The following is a 22,345-nucleotide window of genomic DNA, read 5'->3' on the forward strand; positions in this document are numbered from 1 at the left end:
AGGAGGGAAAAAAATAATAACAATAAAAATAAAAAGTAAAAAAGAAGAAAAGAAAAGAAAAAATCCAAAAGACAAAGGACAGTCTAAAAGCAGAAAACCAGAATTTCCAGCTACAAATAAAGAGCCAGGTGTATGCAGTACTGATCTAAGAGCATATACAAGGAGCGAAATGACAAGGCAGGGAAGAAGTGAAATCAGAAGAGAAATGACCAGGTAGAGAGACTAAGAGGCTTAATTCAGAGAAAGAGGAGAATATGATAAGAGGTGAGGAGAAAGAAACAAAGATAATGTTACTCAGAAGAACTATATATTCTGATTACCCCAGAGAGAGAGAGAGAGATAGAAAGGTAGTGGTGGATGTGTGGAATATACATCTAGAGAATGGATTAAATGTGAGACTTAAGCAAACCAGTGACCAGAGTGCCATGTCCAGCATAGGGGAGGGATACAAATGAGACAAGGGAAAATATATCTGAATAGAAAGAATTGATCTAGAATTAATCACGGTAATGCATCCATGTTGGTCTTGCCCTGGGCTCTGTTAAAAATAGGGGACATGGGTGTGGTTTGGTGTAGGCGGGTCTTAGCCTCCACTGTGATCCAGAGGCCACTCTCTGAGGTCCCACCTTGGTGGTTGTGGGGAGAAAAATGGAGGCACCCCAGTACCCTCTGGAACCAAGCATTGCAACTCATTCTTTTGGGTCTGATCTCCCTGTCCTGCGGGCGTACGAGGTGGGCCGTGCTCTATGTCCCAAGCCACGCCTCATTACCAGATGTTAGTCTGCATGCCCCATTGATACTGCCGGAAATATAAACCCCCAGGCGGAGTCCCTCTCAGTAATTTCAAGCTGACCGCCTCCCCACTGGGAATTAAGCCCAGCCGGAAGATTGGCACAGCACCTTTAGGCGCGCCGCTTCTCCTCCAGGTGGAGCTGGCGAGCAGAGGAGCGGTTTCTCCCGGAGTTGCCTGAGACCGATGAGTTCAGCTCAAGGTCAGCTGCACAGCTGGAAACCGGATCCCTCTGTGTCCGGAGCCTAGGTTTTTCTCTTCTCCAGGGACATGGACAGTTCCATGTTTCAGCTGCTCTTTCTTTTCCCCTCGACTTACCACGGCTCCCTGCAAAGGGTACTCCCTCCCCTCCCTCTGTGTCTTTGGTAACAGCCCGTTTTTATCTTCTCCAGTTCACACTCGCGCTATAAGGTTTTCTCAGTGGACTCTGTCTCCTTTTCCTCTCAAACTCCTGGATTCTGTAAGGGTTCCTATGGCTTCAGGTCTTCTCCATTTGAGAGATGGGGGCTAGTGAAATGTACAGAGCTCCCTACTTCTCCACCTTCTTGCCTCCTCCATCCAACAGTAGGAGTTAAACTCGTAAGAATGTTGAAGCCCCGATGCTCTTCTAAGGAAGTTCAAGAATCAGACTCAAACGATACCACAGAGAGCGCCCAACGGACAATGGCGATGATGGCCCACCATGTGTACTTTTGCTTATTTCTTGAGGTAGCCCTGGGAAAGAAAACAGACAGGCAAACACACAAGGAACAAAGGCATATAAACACACAATGAAATCCAACACACAAGCAAACCGAAAGGCAAAAAGAAAAAGAAAAAAAATAAGGAAAGAAAAAAAGGAAGAAGAGAAAAGAAAAAAAGAAAAATACCCCAGAAGACAAAGAACAGTCTAAAAGCATAAAATCAGAATTCCCAGCTCCAAATAAAAAGCAGGGTGTATGCAGTGCTTATGGAAGAGCATATACAAAGAGAGAAATGACAGAGCGGGGAGAAAGTGAAATTGGACAATGACTAGGCAGAGAGACTAAGAAACTAAATTCAGAGAGAGAAAGAGGAGAATATGGTGGGAGGTGAGGAGAAATAAATGAAGTTAATGTTACTCAGAGAAACTATATAGTCTGGTTACTCCGGAGAATGAGATAGAAAGGTAGTGGTGAAGGTGTAAAATATGCATCTAAAGAGTGGAATAAATGTGACTGTTTAAGCAAACCAATGACTGGAGTGCCCAGTCCAGCAGAGGGGAGGGATATGAATGAGACAAGGGAAAATATATCTGAATAGAAAAAATTGATCTAGAATTAATCACGGTAGTGCACGTAGTGCATCTATGTTAGTCTTGCCCAGGGCTCCTGTAAAAAAAAAAAAAGGTATTTGTCCTCTGCCTGACTTATTTCTCTCAGCATAACACCCTCAAGGTCCATCCATGTTGCTCCACATGGCCAGATTTCATTCTTTCTCATTACCGTGTAGTATTCCATTGTATAGATAAACCACATCTTCTTGATCCATTCGTCCGTTGATGGGCACTTAGGCTCTTTCCATGTTTTGGCTATTGTTGAGAGTGCTATGAACATTGGGGTACATGTGCTCCTATGCATCAGCACTCCTGTATCCCTTGGGTAAATTCCTAGCAGTGCTATTGCTGGGTCATAGGGGAGTTCTATTGTTAATTTTTTGAGGAACCTCCACACTGTTTTCCAGAGGGACTGCACCAGTTTACATTCCCACCTCCAATAGCCAAAACATGGAAAGAGCCTAAGTGTCCATCAACGAACAAATGCATCAAGAAGATGTGGTTTATCTATATGATGCAATACTACATGGCAATGAGGAAGAATGAAATGTGGCCATGTGTAGCAACATGGATGTGAAGAGCCTAAGTAACATCATTTTGAGATTAAGGCCTCCATTAAGAGCAACCTCGGGCTGCACGTAGCCCCAGTTCCTTGGATTGCTCAAGGCTAAAGCCATCCTCGGACCGCCCTCAGATCAGCTAATCAAAAAAACATTCCTGTGGTTTGAGTCAAGGCTGGGAACTGTAGACAGTTATTCTGTACAAACTAGCCAATTTCTCACTGCTTGCCTGAACCCCACGTGGGCCCTTTGAACTCACCTCATAATTGATCATTTTCAAAGGATTCTCAAAAGTCATGATTGGGTCCCACCAAAAGTAATGAACACCTCACAGATACTGAATGATCAAAGCTGTTATCATGGGGACTGTACAATTGTAATTAGTGCTTATGTGATGCTGCTATATGTACAACGTGTACACTGTAACACACCCGTCCCTTACCCCATAAAAACCCTGTTCGCTATTGTTCGGGGCTTCACCTTGCTGCCACTACACCGGTAGGCAGGTGAGCCTCGCTTGAGCTTGTAATAAAGACCCTTTTGTGCCTGCAACGGTGTCGGCTCCTTGGTGGTCTCTGGGGACTCGCGAATCAGTCCAACAGATGAACCTTGAGGGTGTTATGCTGAGCAAAATAAGTCAGGCAGAGAAGGACAAATACCATATGTTTGCACGTATCAGACGATTAGGAGGAAATTAAAGGAGGACCATGGGGGAGAAGAAGGGGGGAAATGGTGGGAGTAAGGGAGAGAGGCAAACCATGAGAGACTCTTGAATGCTGAGAACAAACTAAGGACTGATGGGTGGGGGGGGGAGGGGGGAAGGGCATGGAGGAGGGCACTTGTGGGGATGAGCACTGGGTGTTATATGGAAATCAACTTGACAATAAACCTTTTGTAAAAATAAATAAATAAATAAATTAATTAATTAATTAATTTTAAAAAGCAGCTCTCTAGCGGAGATGGGTGTGGTTTGGTGTAGGGAGGTCTTAGCCTTCCCTGCCTTCTGGCAGGCTGCTCCCTGAGTTCATGCCTTCATTGTTGTGGGGAGAAAAATGGCTGCTCCCTAGTCCCTTCTTGATGCAAGCGTTGCAAATCACTCTTTTGGGTCCAATCTCCCTGTGCTGTGGGTGTAGCCAAGGTGAGCCATGTTCTATGACTGAAGCCCCAACTCATTTCCAGGTCTCAGTCTGCAGGCTTTTTTGATACTGCCCAAAATATAATCCCGCAGGACGGGCCGCTTCCCAGCTGAGGATCAAGCTGGGAGTGCAGGGGAGCAGTTTCAGGCTGGGCAGCTTCCCTGCCAGGGATTGAGCCGGAAAAGCAGAGGAGCAGTTTCTCCTGGCACTGGCTGGGAATGGGGCACTGAGCCCAAAGTCAGCACCACAGCTAGAAAAAGGGTCACTCTCCATCCCAAGCCAAGGTTTTTCTCTTCTCCAGGGACGGTTTTTTGAGCAGTTTCAGCCGCTCTTTCTCTTCCCCTTGACTCTCCGTGGCTCACCAAGAAGGGCTTCCCTCCCCTCCCTCCGTGTCTCTGGGTCCCAGACTGTTTTTATCTTCCCCAGTTCGCACTCACGTACCTATGAGGTTGTCTTCTTAGTGAACTCTGTCTCTTTTCCTCCCAGACTCTTGCGGTTCAGTGTCTATGGCTTCAGGCCTGTCTGAGGATGGCTGTGTCCCCCTGTCTCACGGTGATGTTGTCTGTGCCTCGGTTAAAATCCACGCTGCAAATAGTCAGTCCTGACCCACAGTCATGACTTTTTCTGGGATAATACTGTTTTTAAAAGCAGGAATGTCAACTTACGGTACAGGAAAAGGGCGAGCCACTCTCTCCAATCTCTTCCCACAGGTTCACCAACCTATGCAATTCTTTTTTATGTATGTCTAGACTTGATTAGTTATTATTTTGCTGAGGAATTTTACATCTATATTCATAAGAGATATTGGTGATTATTTTTCTTATGATATCTTCATCTGGTTTTGTATTAGGGTACTATTGAATTCATATCACGAGTTGAAAAGTGTTCCTTCTTTTTCTAGTTTTGAAAGAGTATGTGAAGAATTCTTTAAACATTTGATAAAATTCATCAGCAGAACAACCTGGTCCTGGGATAATTCTTCGTGGGAAGTTGTGAAATTTACTAATTTTTATCTATAATAAGGCTCATTCCTATTTTCTATTTCTTCTTGAGTCAGTTTTAGTAGTTTGTATCTCCCAGGGATTTGTTCATTTTATCTATATTATCTAATTTCTTGGATTATTGTTGTTTATGATATTCTCTTCTAATAATCTTTATTTTTGTAGGACAAGTGGTAATGTTACCTCTTTTATTCTTAATTTTAATAAGTTCAGTCTTCTCTATTTTTTCTTGATCAGTTGGCTTAAGGTTTGTCAATTTTGCTGTTCTATTAAAAGGACCACCTTTCAGTTCCATTGATTTTTCCTACTGTTTTCTTTTTTCACTTATTTATGATGTAATCTTTATGTTTTCCTTCTTTTTTATTGCTTTAGGTTTAGTTTTCTAGTGTCTTCAGGTGTTAGGTTAGGTTACTGATTTATTCCTTTATCTTTTATGTAAGCATTTATAACTTATGTGTCTTATATGATGTCTTATATGTACAATGTTAGCTGGATCCTATAAATTTTGGTACACTGAGTTTTAATTTTCATTGATCTTAAAGTACTTTCTCTTGTAAATTCTTCTTTGATTCATTATTTATTTAGGAGTGTACTTAATTTCTACATATTTGTGAGAATATCAAATTTTAATCCATTTTGTTTTGTATAATTTTGTAAATCATAGTTTTCTTATTTCAATCTTCTTAAAAATCCCTTTGAATTGTTTTATGGCCTAATTGCATTGTGTATTCTGGAGAACATTTCATTTTGCACTTCAGAAGAATGTATATTCTACTATTGTTAGATGGAGTATTCTATAGATGTCTGCAGTTTTATCTGGTTGATTCAAAGTTTTGTTTGTATAGTCCTTGTTATTTTTATGCCTAGTTATTCCATCTAATGTTTTGGATATGTTAAAGTGGGATATTAAAGTCCCAAAACTTGTCTGTTTCTCTTTTCAATTCTTTCAGTTATTGTTTCACATATTTTGGGGCTCTGTTGGTGGGTGCATATATATGTTTATAGTTATGTCATACTGACGGATTAACTCTTTTATCATTTAATAATATCCTTCTTTTTTTCTAGTAACAATTTTTGTCTTACATTGTATTTTGTCTGATGTTATTATAGCCACCTTTGCCCTCTTTTGATTACTCTTCTTTTGGCATTCTATTTCCATACTTTAATTTCAGGTTGTCTTTGAATTTAAAATTTGTCTCTTATACAGGACGCCTAGTTGGCTCAGTCGGTTGAACAGTCAACTTCGGCTCAGGTCATAATCTTGTAGTCCCTGGGTTCAAGCCTCACGTTGGGCTCTGTGTCGACAGCTAGATACCTGGAGCCTGCTTCGGATTCTGTGTCTCCCTCTCTCTCTCTGCCTCTCCCCCACTTGCACTTTGTCTCTTTCTCTCAAAAATTAAATATATATTAAAAATTAAAAAAAAATTTGTCTCTTAAAGACAGCATATAGTTATCTATTTTGCCAATGTCTACATTTTGAGTATGTTTACTCACATTATTTAATTTGTCTTATGCTTCTTTTATTCCCCTATTTCTCCATTCTTGCCTTCTTTTGTGTTAATAGATATTTTCCATGGTGCCACTTTATTTTCCTTGCTGTCTCTCTTATAATATTCTTTGAGTTATTTTCCTAGTGGCTGAGATATAAATTATAATTAGTCTCTTAATTTATAATAATCTAGTCAGATCAATGACCAGTTAATTTTAATAATATACAAAATTTTGTTCCTATATTGCTCCTTTGTTCATCATTTAAGCTATTATAGTCACAAATTATACTTTCATATATTGTGTTTATAAAGATATAATTATTGGGGCACCTGGGTGGCTCAGTCAGTTAAGTGTCTGACTTCGGCTCAGGTCATCATCTCGCAGTTTGTGAGTTCGAGCCCCACATCGAGCTCTGTGCTGACAGCTCAGAGCCTAGAGCCTGTTTCAGATTCTGTGTCTCCCTCTCTCTCTGCCCCTCCCCAACTCATGCTCTGTCTCTCTCTGTCTCAAAAATAAAATAAAAAATAAAAAAAGATATAATTATTGCTGTATGCAGATATTTTGGAAATCATATGAGAATTAACAATACAAGAAACAACAGATTTTGGCGAGGATGCAGAGAAGGGGGAACCCTCACTACTGGTAGGAATGCAAACTAGTGCAGCCACGTTGGAGAGCAGTATGGAGGTTCCTCAAAAAACTAAAAATAGAACTACCTTATGATCCAGCAATGTCACTATTAGGTATTTACCCAAAGGATACAAAAATACAGATTCAAAGTAGTACATGCCCCCCAGTGTTTATAGTGGCATTATCAACAATAGTCAAACTATGGAGAGCCCCCAAATTTCCATCAAATGATAAATGGGTAAGGAAGATATGGTGTGTATATATATGCAATGGAATATTACTCAGCCATAAAAATGAAATCTTGTCATTTGCTATGACATGGATGGAGTTAGAAGATATTATGCTAAGTGAAATAAGTCAGTCAGAGAAAGACAAATAACATATGATTTTACTGATATGTTGAATTTAAGAAACAAGACAAATTAACAAATGGGTGAACCAAGAAACAGATTCAACTGTAGTTGAAAAAAATCTATGGTTGTCAGAGGGCAGGTGGGTTGAGGGATGGCTTAAATAAGTGACGGGGATTAAAGTGTTCAACTGTGGTGAGCAGAGGGTGTTTTATGGGTGTTGGATCACTATATTTTACACCTGAAACTAATATTATACTGTATGTTAACTGAAATTTACACGAAAACTTTAAAACAATCAATTTTGTGGGATTTCCGTGAAAATTAGATACTTTGATTAATTCTTGACATTGCGACAAAGTGAGGACAGTTAGAACAGCCAACAATTACCAAGCCATTATATATAGCTTTTAATCTTTACAACTTTTCAATGCAGCAACTCCTAGTAATATCTCCCTTTTAGATAAATTGAGCAAACTGAAACTTAAAGCTGATGAGTGCAGGAGTGAGGAACAGAACACAAGTTTCTTCTTTGTGTTGCTCACAAATCTCTGCTACTCTTAGAGATTCCTTGTCTCTTGGAGGGATTTCTTGCAAGCAAAACTGACAATAAAGTGAATTCCTGTGCCGTGAATTCCTATGGCGTTGTCCTCCAAATTATTTTATTTTTGTTACTTCATAAGAATACTCTTAAGTAGAACTAAGTTTAAAGCTAATTTTGAACAATTTTCATGATTCATGTGTTATGATGTTTATACTTTTACCCATACTGTTTTTACATCATCAGTGCAACCACCAGCACAATGAAAGAGCAAATGTCTTCTGGGTATGATTATGAATGTAGCTTTGACCCTATGGATTCCCTGAATGTGTCCTTGGTACCCCCAGCGACTCACAGACAACACTGAGAGAAACACTGAGCAGCCACCTAAAGACAAGCATGAATTTTTACTATATTCCACAAGGTGGTACTATTATAATGTGCATCAGTAATTAAATTTTGAATCAAAACTGATTTTAAAAGTTTGGTAAGTTTTAGGATCCAATGTAGCTACATTTTCTTTTCCTTTAAGAAAGTTTCCTTAGTGGGCTCTCAGAGCACCAGATTTGTCTTCTTATCTAAGCCCTCACTTCCAATACAGAATCTTATTCCTTGAATTTGGCTTTCCCACAGTCATCTTCCATATAAACACTTCTCAGGGGCAAAGAAGCACATAATGCTAATTTTGATGGTGACATTTTGCAATCACAAAAGCCAAAGGACTCTTGAAACTTTATCATTCAATGGCTTTTCATTAAGAAAATGTTACCTCGTTCCAAATAATCTTCATTATGTTTTTGCAAATCACACACTTCTGGAACTCTATGCAGTATTCTTGACGATGAGATCCTTCCTTTATGTAGTACTTAACCTTTATTTTATGGAGTGTGAAGGCACAAATCTTGTGAATTTGACTAAAGCTGTGGACATTCTTCCCAGAAAAATGAACATATATGTACATGGAATATTTTCAAGGGGATTAAATATGCCCTGAAGTCATGACACAGATTAAGAACTTCTGCTTTAGTGGTAAAAAACTGTTGCCAAGCCCCACCTTTCCCCTTTAGCTTAGGTAAAATAGAAGTTTATATTAAACATGAGATTTAGAGTCTTTATGTCATCATTTTTTAAAATTTATTTTTTATTTTCTTAAAGTTTTTCTTTAAATCCCAGTTACCCGACGTACAGTGTAATATTAGTTTCAGGTGTAAAATATAGTGATTCAGCACTTCCATACAATACTGAGTGCTTATCACAAGTACATTCCCTTATCCCCATGACCTATTTAATCCACCCCCCTACCTCCCCTCTTGTAACCATCAGATGGCAACCCTCTGGTAACCATCAGAGGGTTCTCTATAGTTAAGAGTCCTTTTCTTGGTTTGCCTCTCTCTCTTTTTTCCCTTGTTCCTTTGTTTTCTTTCTTAAATTCCACATATGAGTGATATCATATAGTATTTGCCTTTCTCTGGCTGACTTATTTCACTTAGCTAGCTCCATCCATGTAATTACAAACGGCAAGATTTCATTCTGTTTTATGGCTGAGCAATATTCATATATATGTATCTCCATTCCTTAGTCAATGGACATTTGGGCTGTTTCCTCAATTTGGCTAATGTTAATAATGCTGTTCTAAACAATGGGATACCTGTTTCCCTTTGAATTAGTATTTTTTAATTCTTCTTAAAAAAGACTTCTTGGGATGCGCACTGGGTGTTATATGGAAACCGATTTGACAATAAACTATTTAAGAAAAAATTTTTTATTATAATAGTGCAATTGTTGGGTCGTGGGGTAGTTCTGTTTTTAACTTAAAAATTTTTAATGTTTATTTACTTTTGAGAGAGAGAGAGAGAAAGATAGAGAGAGAGAGAGAGATCAGGGGAGGGGCAGAGAGAGAAGGAGACACAGAATCCAAAGCAGGCTCTAGGCTCTGAGCTGTCAGCTCAGACCCTGATGCTGGGCTTGAACTCGTGGACTGTGAGATCATCATGACCTGAGCCGAAGTCGGATGCTTAACTGACTGAGCCATCCAAATGCCCCTCTATTTTTAACTTTTTGAGGAACCTTCATACATATCATTTCCCAGAGTGGCTGCACCAATTTGCATTCCATCCCACACTGTAAAAGGGTTTCAATTTCTCCACATCCTTGCCAAAACCTGTTGTTTTTTGAGTTGTCTATTTTAGCCATCCTGACAGATGTGAGGTAATACCTTATTGTAGTTTTGATTTTTATTTCCCTGATGATGAGTGATGTTGAGCATCTTTATATATTCTGTTGTACCTTTGGAAAAATGTCTAATCATGCTTTCTGCCCATTTCTTAATTGGATTATTCATTTTCTGGGTGTTGAGTTTTATGAGTTCTTTTTATATTTTGGAAACTGACCCTTTATCAGGTACGTCATCTGCAAATATCTTCTTCCATAATGTAGGGTTGCCTTTTAGTATTGTTGATTGTTTCCTTTGCTGTGCAGAAGCTTTCTATTTTGATGAAGTCCCAATAGTTTATTTTTGCTTTTATTTTCATTTTCTCAGGAGACGTCTCTGAAAAAAACTTGCTATGAAGTTTTTATGTCATCTAATATTTGGCTATTATTAAGAACTTTGTCAAAAAATAAGAACTTTGTCTCTGTGCTGTAAAGAGTGTTTTAATCCTTTCAAAATCTCAGGTGTCTTGGTGATGAATATGAAAATTTCATGTCTCCACTAGAATTTTGATACAGTTTTTGCCAAGGGGGGGGTTACTCTTTGCTTTGAGAATATGTCCTATCTTCTTTACATTCCCTACTAGCCAAGAAATTTTCCAGGATTTAATTTTTTTTATTTTCTATTACAAAGCAGTAAGATCTTTTAATTTTTATTTATAAAATTATAATATTTAATATTATTTTCTCCTTTAAATCATCTGTCACTTATACTACCCTCAGTGCCTTTGACACTTTCTGAAAGTTTCTACTATCTAAAATTTTTTATTCAACATTTATCAATTCAAACACTCCAACAAGATGTAACAATTATAAATATAAATGTACCAAACACTGAGGATCCAAAATACATAAAACAACTATTAACAGATGTTAAGGAATAAATTGACCAAAATACAATAATAATTGGGGACTTTAACACCACACTTACATCAATGGATAGATCATTCAAACAGAAAATCAATAAGGAAACAATGCCTTAGAATGAAACATTCTAGACCAGATGGACCTAACAAACAATTCTACCCAAAGACAGCACATTACACATTCTTTTCATGTGAACATGAAACATTCTCCAGAATAGATCACATGGTAGGCCACAAAACAAATTTCAACAAATTCAAAAAGATAAAAATTATGGTATATATCTTTTCCAACCACAACAGTATGAAACTAGAAATTAATCACAAGAAAAAATCTGGAAAGACCACAAATACATAGAGATTAAATAACAGGCTACTAAAAAATGTATGAGTAAGCAATAAAACCAAGGAGATAATAAAAAAAAAACACATGGAGACAAATAAAATTGAAAACACAATGGTCCACAATATTTGGGACTCAGCAAATGATGTTATTAGCAATGCAGGCCTAAAGTAAGAAGAAAGAGAAATCTCAAATAAAGAATTAGTCTTTTACCTTAATAAGCTAGAAAAAAAAGAAAGAAAGAAAAGAACAAAGCCCCAGGCCAGTAGAAGGAAGGAAATAATATAGATGAAAGAAGAAGTAAATAAAATAGAGAATAAAAAAGCAATTGAGCAGATCAATAAAATCAGGAGTTAGTTCTTTCAAAAGATTAACAAAACTGATACACCTTTAACCAGAGTTACAAAGGAAAAAAGGAGAGAAGAAAAATAAAATTAGAACTAAAGGAGGAGAAATCACAGCCAATACCAAAAATATATGAGAATATGAAAAATTATTATATGCTAACAAATTGAAAAATCTAAAAGAAATAAATTCTTAGAAGCCTGTAAGCTTTCAAAACTGAATGAAGAAATAAGTCAGGCAGAGAAGGACAAATATCATATGTTTGCACGTATAGGAGGATTAGGAGGAACTTAAGTGAGGACCGTGGGGGAGAAGAAGGGGGGAAATGGTGGGGGAAAGGGAGAGAGGCAAACCATGAGAGACTCTTGAATGCTGAGAAACAAACTGAGGACTGATGGATGTGGGGGGGAGGGGGAAGATGGGCATGGAGGAGGGCACTTGTGGGGATGAGCACTGGGTGTTATATGGAAACCAATTTGACAATAAACTATTTGTAAAAAAAAAAAAGAAATAAATTCTACGAAACAAAAAAAATTGAATGAAGAAGAAATAGAAAAATTTGAACAAAGCAATTACAAGCAATGAAATTGAAACATTAATCATAAGCGCCTAACAAAGAAAAGTCCAGGACAAAATGGCCTCACAGGTGAATTTTACCAAATATTTAAAGAGTTAAAAATATGCCAAGAAATGGAAGAAGGAAAGCTCCCAAGTTCATTCTACAAAGCCACCATTATGCTGATGTCAAAATCAGATAAAGAGTAAAAAAAAGAAATTTAAAGACCAGTATGTCTCAGAAATATAGATGTAAAATTCCTCAAAAAGTCCTTGCAAACTGAATTCAACCATACATTAGGGAAATCACCATGACCAAGTGGGGTTTATTCCAGTGATGCAAGGAATATTCACGTTCAGTATTCACAAATCAATCAATATCATGCATCACATTAAGAAAAAAAGGATAAAAACTATATAATCATTTCAATAGATGCAGAAAAAGCATTTGGCAAAGTACAACAATCCATTCAAGATAGAAGACTCTCAACAAAGTAAATTTAGATGGAACATACCTCAACATAATAAAGGCCATATGCGAAAAAAGCACAGGTAACATATTCTGTAATGTGGAAGAATGGAGAGCTTTTCCACTATGATTAGAAATAAGACAAATATGTCCACTCTCACGTTTATTCAACATAGTACTGGAGGTCTTGGTCACAGCAGTCACACAAGAAAATGAATAAGGCCTAGATTAGTAAGAAAGAGATATAACTGTCAGTATTTGCAAATGACATGTATAGAAATTCCAAAGACTCCACCAAAAAACTACTAGAACTGATAAATAAATTCATTAAAGTCACAGAATGCACAATTAATATATAGAAATTGGTTACATTTCTATACATTAATGTAATAAAAGAAGGAGAAATTAAGAAAGAAATCTCATTTACAGTTGCACCAAAAAGAATAACTGCTAATGAATAACCTTAAACAAGGAGGTTAAAGACCTCAATTCTGAAAAGTATATGACATTGGTGAAAGAAAGATGAGACAAACAAATGGAAATGTATTCTGTGCTCATGGATTGGGAGAACAAATATTATTAAAATGTATTTACTATACAAAACCATCTGCAGATTTAATTCAATCCCTAACAAATTAAAAAATACTAATAAAAGGGAAATTTTTGAAAATTAATGTATGGATTTTGTTTTTGAGGGAAGTAAATAGTATACCAGATTTGGAGAAAAATCAAGAACAAGAATCAAAGGCAAGGGGAAGCACAAATAAAAAGAGAGAACAAGAACATAAGTTCTAACCTATAGCCTGAAAGCCCATTAGTTATATTATTTATTATGCTATAGACAGATTTTGCTGTTTTTCGAATGATAGCAAAAATTGCCAATGTTGTTTCCAGTTTCCTTTTGAGTTTGAACATAATGTAGTCCAGGTCAGACCGAAGGTGAATGAACCCCTCCAATATCTTTAAACAACCACTCTTTGACATGCTAAAGAGGTAAATGTAAGTGAAAACACCAGATTGTCATTAGAACATTTTTGCAAATTATTTCTTAAAATTTCTTAATGTTTTAAAAGAAGTTTTGATTTTAATTTCAGTAGAGGTAATGCATAGTGTTATATTAGTTTCAGGTGTACAATATAATGATTCAACAATTCTATGCATTACTCACTGCTCATCAAGTTAAGTATACTCTTTAAACATCATCACCTAATTCACCCATTCCCTCCAAATGCCTCTCCTCTGGTAATCATCAGTTTTTTCTCTATATGTAGGAGCCCAACAGTGATCACAAGAAAGAATGGTTGGGCGGAGCATGCCTGCATACAGGATGTTCTGCCAAGGGGCCTGCACACAATATCCAAGGTTAACGGTCCGCTCGCAAATGAGGGAACGTGCCCTCCTTGAAAATAGGGAGGAGGCTGGAGTTCTGGGCAGGCTTCTTAGTAGATATGCTGTGGTCACTGTCTCCCTTTGTTCCCCCCGTCCTTGGAATGTGCTTGGCTAGAAGAATGCGTTTTTTAGATTTTGGTATGTGTCCAGCTACCGGGGTATAAAAATAAACCGCATGAAGGCTCGGGGAGATTTTTCTCCCTCCGGCCGGAGTTGTGTCTTTGTCTGTCTTTGTGTGCCTTGTCTTTTTGTCATTTCGTTCACTACACTATACCTAAGAGTCTGTTTCTTGGTTTATCTTTCTCTTTTTGTTGTTGTTGTTGTTCATTTGTGTTGTTTCTTAAATTGCACATATGAGTGAAATTATATGGTGTTTATTATATTGTGTGACAGACATTCCATTTAGCATTTTACTCTTTAACTCCATCAATATCATTGCATATGGCAAGATTTTGCTCTTTTTTATGGCTGAATATTCTGTAACCCAGAAATGAATCCCACCTGATCATGGTGGATAATTTTTTTTATATGCTGTTGGATTCGAGTTGCAAGTACGTTTTTGAGGATTTTTGCATCTGTATTCATCAAGGATATTGACCTATAATTCTCTTTTTTTGCTGGGTCTCTGTATGGTTTGGGAATCAAAGTGATCCTGACTTCATAGAATGGGCCTGGAAGTTTTCCTTCGATTTCTATGTTTTGGAATAGCTTGAGAAGAATGGGTATTAACTCTGATTTAAGTGTCTGGTAGAATTCCCCAGGGAAGCCTTCTAGCCCAGAGTGCTCATTTGTCGGGAGATTTTTGATAACTAATTCAATGTCTTCACTAGTTATGGGTCTGTTCAGATTTTCTATCTCTTCACATTTGAATTTTGGTAGTGCATGTGTGTTTAGGATCTTGTCCATTTCTTCTACGTTCTCCAGTTTGTTGGCATATATTTTTTCATAGTATTCCCTGATAATTGCTTGTATTTCTGAGGGGTTGGTTGTAATAAGTCCATTTTCATTCATCATTTTGTCTGTTTGGATGCTCTCTCTTTTTTTTGGGGGGGGGAATCCTGGCTAGAGGTTTATGAATTTTGTTTATTAAAAAAAAAAAAACAAATCTTGGTTTCATTGATCTCTTCAACTGTTTTTGTGGATTCTACATTGTTTACTTCTACCCTGATCTTTATTATTTCTCTTCTGCTTGGCTTGGGGTGCTTTTGCTGCTCTGCATTTAGTTCCTTTAGGTGTGCTGTTAGATTTTGTATTTGTGGTTTTTCTGGTTTCTTGACATAAGCCTGGAGTGCAATGTACTTTTCTCTTAGGACTGCTTTTCCCGCATCCCAGAATTTGCATTGTTGTGTTTTCATTTTCATTTGTTTCCATATATTTTTTAATTTCTTCTCTAATTGCCTGATTGGCCCATTCGTTCTTTCATAGAGTGTTCTTTAACGTCCATGTTTTTGGGGGCGCCTGGGTGGCTCAGTCGGTTAAGCGTCCGACTTCAGCTCAGGTCACGATCTTGCATTTCATGGGTTCCAGCCCCGCGTCAGGCTCCGTGCTGATAGCTAGCTCAGAGCCTGGAGCTTGTTTCAGATGCTGTGTCTCCCTCTCTCTCTGTTCCTCCCCTGCTCATGCACTGTCTCTCTCTGCCTCAAAAATAAATAAAAACTGTTTAAAAAATAAAAAAACCCTCCATGTTTTTAGAGGTTTTCCAGACATTTTCCTGTGATTGAGTTCAAGCTTCATAGCATGATCTGAAAGTGTGCATGGTATGATCTCAATTATTTTATATTTATTGAAGGCTGCTTTATGACCCAGTATGTGATCTATCTTGGAGAATGTGCCACGCACACTTGAGAAGACAGTGAATTCCATCGCCTCAGGATGTAGAGTTTGAAATGTATCTTTCAAATTCATCTGGTCCAATGTTTCATTCAAGTCCATTGTTTCTTTAGTGATTTTCTGTCAAATTGATCTATCCATTGCTGTAAGTGGAGGATTAAAATCCTCTGCTATTAGCACATGCTTATCCATAGAATTGTTTCTGTTTGTGATTAATTGCTTTATGTATTTCGGTGCTCCTGTATTAGGTGCGTAGACATTTATAATTGTTAGCTCTTCCTGTAATTATTATAAATGCCCTTCTTCATCCCTTGTTACTGCCTTTACTTTAAAGTCCAGGTTGTCTGATAGAAGTATGGCTATTCTGGCTTCTTTTTAACTTCCAGTAGCATGATAGATATTTCTCTGTCCCCTTCCTTTTAATATGAAGGTGTCCTCAGGTCTAAAATGGGTCTCTTGTAGGCAGCAAATAGATGGATTTTCTTTTTCAATCCATTCTGCTACCTTATGTCTTTTGATTGGAGCATTTCATCCATTTACATTCAGTGTTATTCTTGAAAAATATGGGTTTAGAGTCATTGTGTTCTTTGTAGGATTCATGCTTGTAGTGATGTCTCTGCTACTTTGTGTTTCTTGCAACATTTCCCTCATAGAGTCGCCCTTAGGATTCCTTGTTGGGCTGATCTAGTGGTGACAAATTCTTTCAATTTTTGTTTATTTGGAAAGACTTTTATCTCTCCTTCTTTCTGAATGACAGGCTTCTGGATAGAGGATTCTTGGCTGCATATTTTTCCAGTTCATCACATTAAAGATTTCCTGCCATTCTTTTCTGGCCTGCCAAATTTCAGTAGGGTGGTCTGCAACCACTCTGATAGGTTTCCCTTTGTATGTTTAGGCCCTTTTATCCTTAGGTGCTTTCACAATTCTCTCTTTGTCCTTATATTTTGCCAATTTCACTATGATATGTCATGCAGAAGATCGATTCAAGTTACATCTGGAGGAGTTCTCTGTGCCTCTTGGATTCCAATGTCTATTTTCTTCCCCAGATTGGGGAAGTTATCTGCTATTATTTGTTCAAGGACTCCTTCAGCTCCTTTCCCCCTCTCTTCATCTTCTGGAATTCCTATGATATGGATATTATTCCGTTTGATTGTATCACTCAGTTCTCGAATTCTCTTTTCATGCTCCTGAGTCAGTTTATCTCTCTTTTCTCGGCTTCTTCTTTTCGTGTAATTTTGTCTTCTAACTCACGTATTCTCTTTTCTGCCTCTTCAGTCTATGCATGGCCACCTCCATTTTACTATGCATCTCATTTATAGCATTTTTAAATTCATCACAACTATTTTTAAGCTCCATAGTCTTTGTAGCAATAGTTTCTCTGATGTCTTCCATGCTTTTTTCAAACCCCGTGATTAATTTTATGAGCATTGTTCTAAATTCTTGTTCAGTTATGTTGCTTATATTTGTTTTGAGCAGTTCTTTAGCTGTCATTTCTTCCTGGAATTTCCTCTGAGGAGGGTTCTTCCGTTTCATCATTTTGGTTAACTTTCTATCTCTTGCTAGTTTTAAAAGCTTGTTATGTGCTCTGTACCTGTGAGTACTGCTATATTAAAGAAGGCTCATTGAGTGTCTAGGGCCTGTACATTCAGGAAGTGTTCTTTTTTTTTTAAATGTTTTATTTATTTCTAGGAGAGAGAGAGACAGCGTGAGCAGGAGAGGGTCAGAGAGAGAGGGAGTCATAGATTGAAACAGGCTCCAGGCTCTGAGCTGGCAGTCAGCACAGAGCCCGACGCGGGGCCTGAACCCACGAACCGTGAGATCATGACCTAAGCGCAAGTCGGACGCTTAACCGACTAAGCCACCCAGGCGCCCCAGGAAGTGTTCTTTTAATGGTGTCTGTTGGTCTCTCTTGTTGCGACTTCAGTTATTTTCTTTCCCTACTTGTAGTGGTATTCGGGACTCTCCACCATGTATACTTTGGCTTGTTTCTTGCAGTAGCCCTGGAAAAGAAAACAGACAGACAAACACATAGGGAACAAAGGCATGCAAACGCACAGACCAAGCCAACAAACAAACAAACTGAAAGGCAAAAAGAAAAAGAAAAAGAAGGAAAAAAGAGAGAAAAAAGAAAAGAAAAAAGAAAAAACCCAAAAGAAAAAAGGGCAGTCTAAAAGCATAAAACCAGAATTCCCAGCTACAAATTAAGAGCAGGGTGTATGCAGTGGTGATAGAAGAGCATATACAAAGAGAGAAATGACAGGGCGGGGAGAAAGCGAAATTGGACAATGACCAGGCAGAGAGAATAAGAGGTTTAAGTCAGAGAGAGAAAGAGGAGAATATGGTAGGAGGCGAGGAGAAAGAAACAAAGATGTTTCTCAGAGAAACTATATAATGTGATTACTCCAGAGAGAGAGAGAGATAGAAAGATAGCAGTGGAAGTGTAGAATATACATCTAGACAATGGATTAAATGTGACTGTTTATGCAAACCAATGACCAGAGTGCTCAGTCTGGCAAAGGGGAGGGATATGAATGAGACATGGGAAAATGTATCTGAATAGAAAGAATTGATCGAGAATTAATCATGGCAGTGCATCCATGTTGGTCTTTCCCTGGGCTCTGGTAAAAAAAAAAAAAAAAAAAAAAAGCAGCTCTCTAGTGGGGATGGGCGTGGTTTGGTGTTGGCAGGTCTTAACCTCCACCTTGGTCTCTCAGGCCACTCCCTGAGGTCCTTCCCTGGTGGTTGTGGGGAGAAAAATGGTGGTGCCCCAGTCCTCTCTGGAATCAAGCATTGCAAATCACTATTTTGGGTCCGATCTCCCTGTGCCACCGGTCTAGCCAAGGTGGGCCGTGTTCTGTGTCCCAGGCCTCCCCTCGCTTCCAGATCTTAGACCACGCGCTTTATTGATACCGCCCAAAATATAAACCCGCAGGCTGGGTCCTCCCTAGCTGGGAATCAAGCTGGAGAGCAGCGGAGCAGATTCAGGTCACACTGCTTCCCTGGTGGATGGAGCCAGGAGAGCAATGGAGCGGTTTCTTCTGGCGCTGCCTGGACCGGGGCACCCAGCCCAAAGTCAGCACCACAGCTGGAATCAGGATCACTCTCCATCCTGAGCCGAGGTTTTTCTCTTCTCCAGGGACAGTTCTATGAGCAGTTTCAGCTGCTCTTTCTTTTCCCTTCGACTCACCGTGGCTCCCTGCAAAGGGGGTTCCCTCCCCTCCCTCCGTGTCTCTGGGTCCCAGTCCGTTTTTATCTTCCCCAGTTCGCACTCACGCGCCCATGAGGTTGTTTTCTCACTGAACTTTGTCTCATTTCCTCCCAAACTCCTGTGGTTCAGTGTCCTATGGCTTCAGGCCTCTCGGTTTGAGAGATGGGGGTGAGTGAAATGTACGGAGCTACCTACTTCTCCATCATCTTACCTCTTCCAGAAAACAAACATTAAATGTAACTCAACTAAAGTTGGTTATTGCAAGCTAAAGGTGACAGGGTCCCCATGGTTATCAGAAAGGTAGCATTCCAGAAGGAAGTACTGGAGGGGGATGACAGTTGGGGCTGCTAAGAGGGTTGGGGCTCCAGAAGTGTGGGGTTCTTTGTACCTGATGCCCAAATTCTTTCTGCTTACTCTTCCACCAGGTAAACACCCAAGTTACTTTCCACCCACCCTCATGTCAGATCCTATTTGGTTGCATCTTCCAGGACATCATACATGTGCAGTGCATCATACCTAGGAAAAATGTGTTCTTCTGATTTGTGTCCTCTTTGATCATTCCCAGTTCATGTTACTCCAAAAGATTTTCTTATTTGTCACCTTCTCCCCTCACCCTCCAGGGCCAAGACCCAAGCGTCCCTTCCTTGGGTGTGGTCTAAGAGAGCACTTTTGTCAATTGTCATATCTCAGGGAGAAGCAGTCTTTTATCACCAACTACAAAAATAAAGGTAAAATGAAGGCATTCAAGATAAATAAAAACTGAGATAATCTTTTGCTGGAAGACCCACTTTACAAGTAATAGTAAACAATGTTCTTCAGATTGAAATCAAATGAGCTCATATATAATATGAATGCACATTAAAAAAACAAAGAGCAAAATGAAAAGTTATTATGTAACTGTAAGGCGGTATAAATGAATATTTTTTACTTAAATGATTTCAAAAGTAATTATATTAAATATGCCAGTAATTGTACATTGGGGGCACTGGCAGTTAAGGAAATTTGTACAAATCACTAGCTGACCATTTAACTAATGGAATGGAGAATTCAGTGGGCATGCATGACCAAACACAGTCTTTACTAAAAGAAAACAGAAAAACAAACACCTACAATCAACAATAATTAGTGAAAGAAAGAAAGGAGGAAGAAAGAAAAGAAAGAAAGGAGTTAAGAAAGAAAAAAGAGACAATCTACTTTCCAAAGCTACTATATTGTAATACTAAAAAATATCCTATTTTCTTTTTTTTTAAATTATAATTCCCGTATAACTAACATACTGTGTTATATTAGTTTCAGGTGTTCAATATAGTGGTTCAATAATTCCATACATCACCCAGTGATCATCACGATACGGGCACCCCTTAATTTCCATCACTTATTTCACTTATACACCCACCCACCTCCCATATGTTTGTTTCCTTAGAGTTAAGAGTCTGTTTCTTGATTTGTCTCTCTCCCTTTTTTCTCTTGCTTGTTTGTTTTATTTCTTAAATTCCACATCCTATAAATTTTAGAATACACTTGCTCATATCTCCAAAATTCTTTGCTGCTACTTTTATAGAAATTGCATTAAATCTGTAAATCAATTTGGGGACAATTGATGTCTTTTTTATATTGAGTTTTCCACTTCATGACCACGGCTTTTAGGTCTTCTTTGATTTATTTACTCATAATTTTATAATTTTCAGCATATTGATTCCTATGCATATTTTGTTAAAGGTATACCTGAGCGTTTTATTTTCTTTGGAGTGATTATAAATGGTATTTTATTTTTAATTTCAGTTCCTACATGTTTATTGTTAGTATATAGGAATGTAATTGATTTTCATGTCTTTATCTTATATCTTGTGACTTTGCTGCACTCGCTTATTAATGGTAGAAGTATTTTTTAGATTCCTTGGGATTTCCCATGCAGACAACCATGTCTGCAAATAGACACAGTTTTATTTCTTCTCTTCCAATTTGTTTACCTTTTATTTATTTCCCTTGCAGCAGATAGATCTTCCAGTGTTAATGTGAAATAAAAGCGATCAGAGTGGATATCTTTGCCTTCTTCCTGATCTTAGAGGAAAAACATTCAGCCTTTCATCATTAAATATGATAATACCACTAAGTTGTTTTGTAGAGTAGATGGGATAAAGATGCACTTTATCAAGTTGAGGAAGTCCTTCTCTTTTCCTTTTTTTCTGAATACTTTTATCATTAATGGGTGTTGCATATGTGATTTAAAATTCTTTAAAAGCCTTATAAAAATTTTAAGGTAATGTTAATTGTAATATACTTCATTTAACCCTACATATCCAAATTGTTGTTGTTTTTTGTGTAAAAAGTATAAAATTATTAATGAGATATTTTACAGTTTTTGTACTAAATCTTAGAAATCTGGTGTATGTTTTACACTTACACCACATCTCAATTTGGACCAGCCACATGTGGTTCATAGCTGCTATATTGAACAGTTAGATCTAAAGTGGTGAAATCTTAGGGAAGAAGCAGTTGAGAATCTGTTTAACTTAAGTTGATTTATTTTGTTTTTCTCTTTAATCTTTATGAAAATTCCATGGTGAATAGGATGGCATAGTCCATCTGGACATTACTTATTTTCAATTCAAACCACATGTACAATACAACAATATTATGCTTAAAAAATGTAGTTTTGCATGCATGGTTTCAGTTTGATATTCAGGAAATGAATGCACACAGGAATTCTTGGTAGGCATCTTTTGTTTAGATGAGCAACTAGTATAGCTATAGCCCCTGGATTAACAATATGAGCATGACCTAAAATTGTAGGATAACAGTGGAGTGGGAAGGATGTCAAAACCTAAAATCACAGATTTCACCAAACAGCCGTGTAACCTTGGATAAGTTCCTTGGCTTTCTTGGAAATCATTTAACCATCTGAAAACTAAGGGATCTATGTTCTCTTCAAATTCCAGGACTATAACAAAATTCTTTGATTCATGCATTTTATCAATAAATATATGTGAAAGCTCTATTATGTGCCAGACACTGTGTTAGCATCTGCATATATACAAACTTTATTCTTTATTGGAGCTTACTCCAATAAAGATGAGATTATACAAATAATTACAAAAATGTTACAGTGATGAAAATGATGTGAAGAAAAAAATCTAAGATTATCTAACCTACTTGGCAGAAACCGGAGATCAAGAAATGATTTAAGGAAAGCATGTCAGTCATCAGCTTTTTGTCTCATTGTTAAACCCACTTATGCTAAAAACTAAAATGTCAGTTAATTTTAAGCATATTTAGTGATCATATTCTAAATGCCAATAAGATAAATATGGTACTACAAGACAGAGGACTTTTCTTTTTGTG

General features: G+C 37.8%; 1 pseudogene; it reads left to right on the top strand.

Annotated features, from left to right (window-relative positions):
* Positions 1–1,375: 1,375 nt before the first annotated feature.
* LOC120224154 overlaps positions 1,376–22,345 on the top strand; it is a 57,042-nt pseudogene continuing 36,072 nt past the window's right edge.

The sequence above is a fragment of the Hyaena hyaena genome, unplaced genomic scaffold (assembly GCF_003009895.1).
Source record: "Hyaena hyaena isolate Hyena2069 unplaced genomic scaffold, ASM300989v1 scaffold_1157, whole genome shotgun sequence".
NCBI lineage: Eukaryota > Metazoa > Chordata > Mammalia > Carnivora > Hyaenidae > Hyaena > Hyaena hyaena.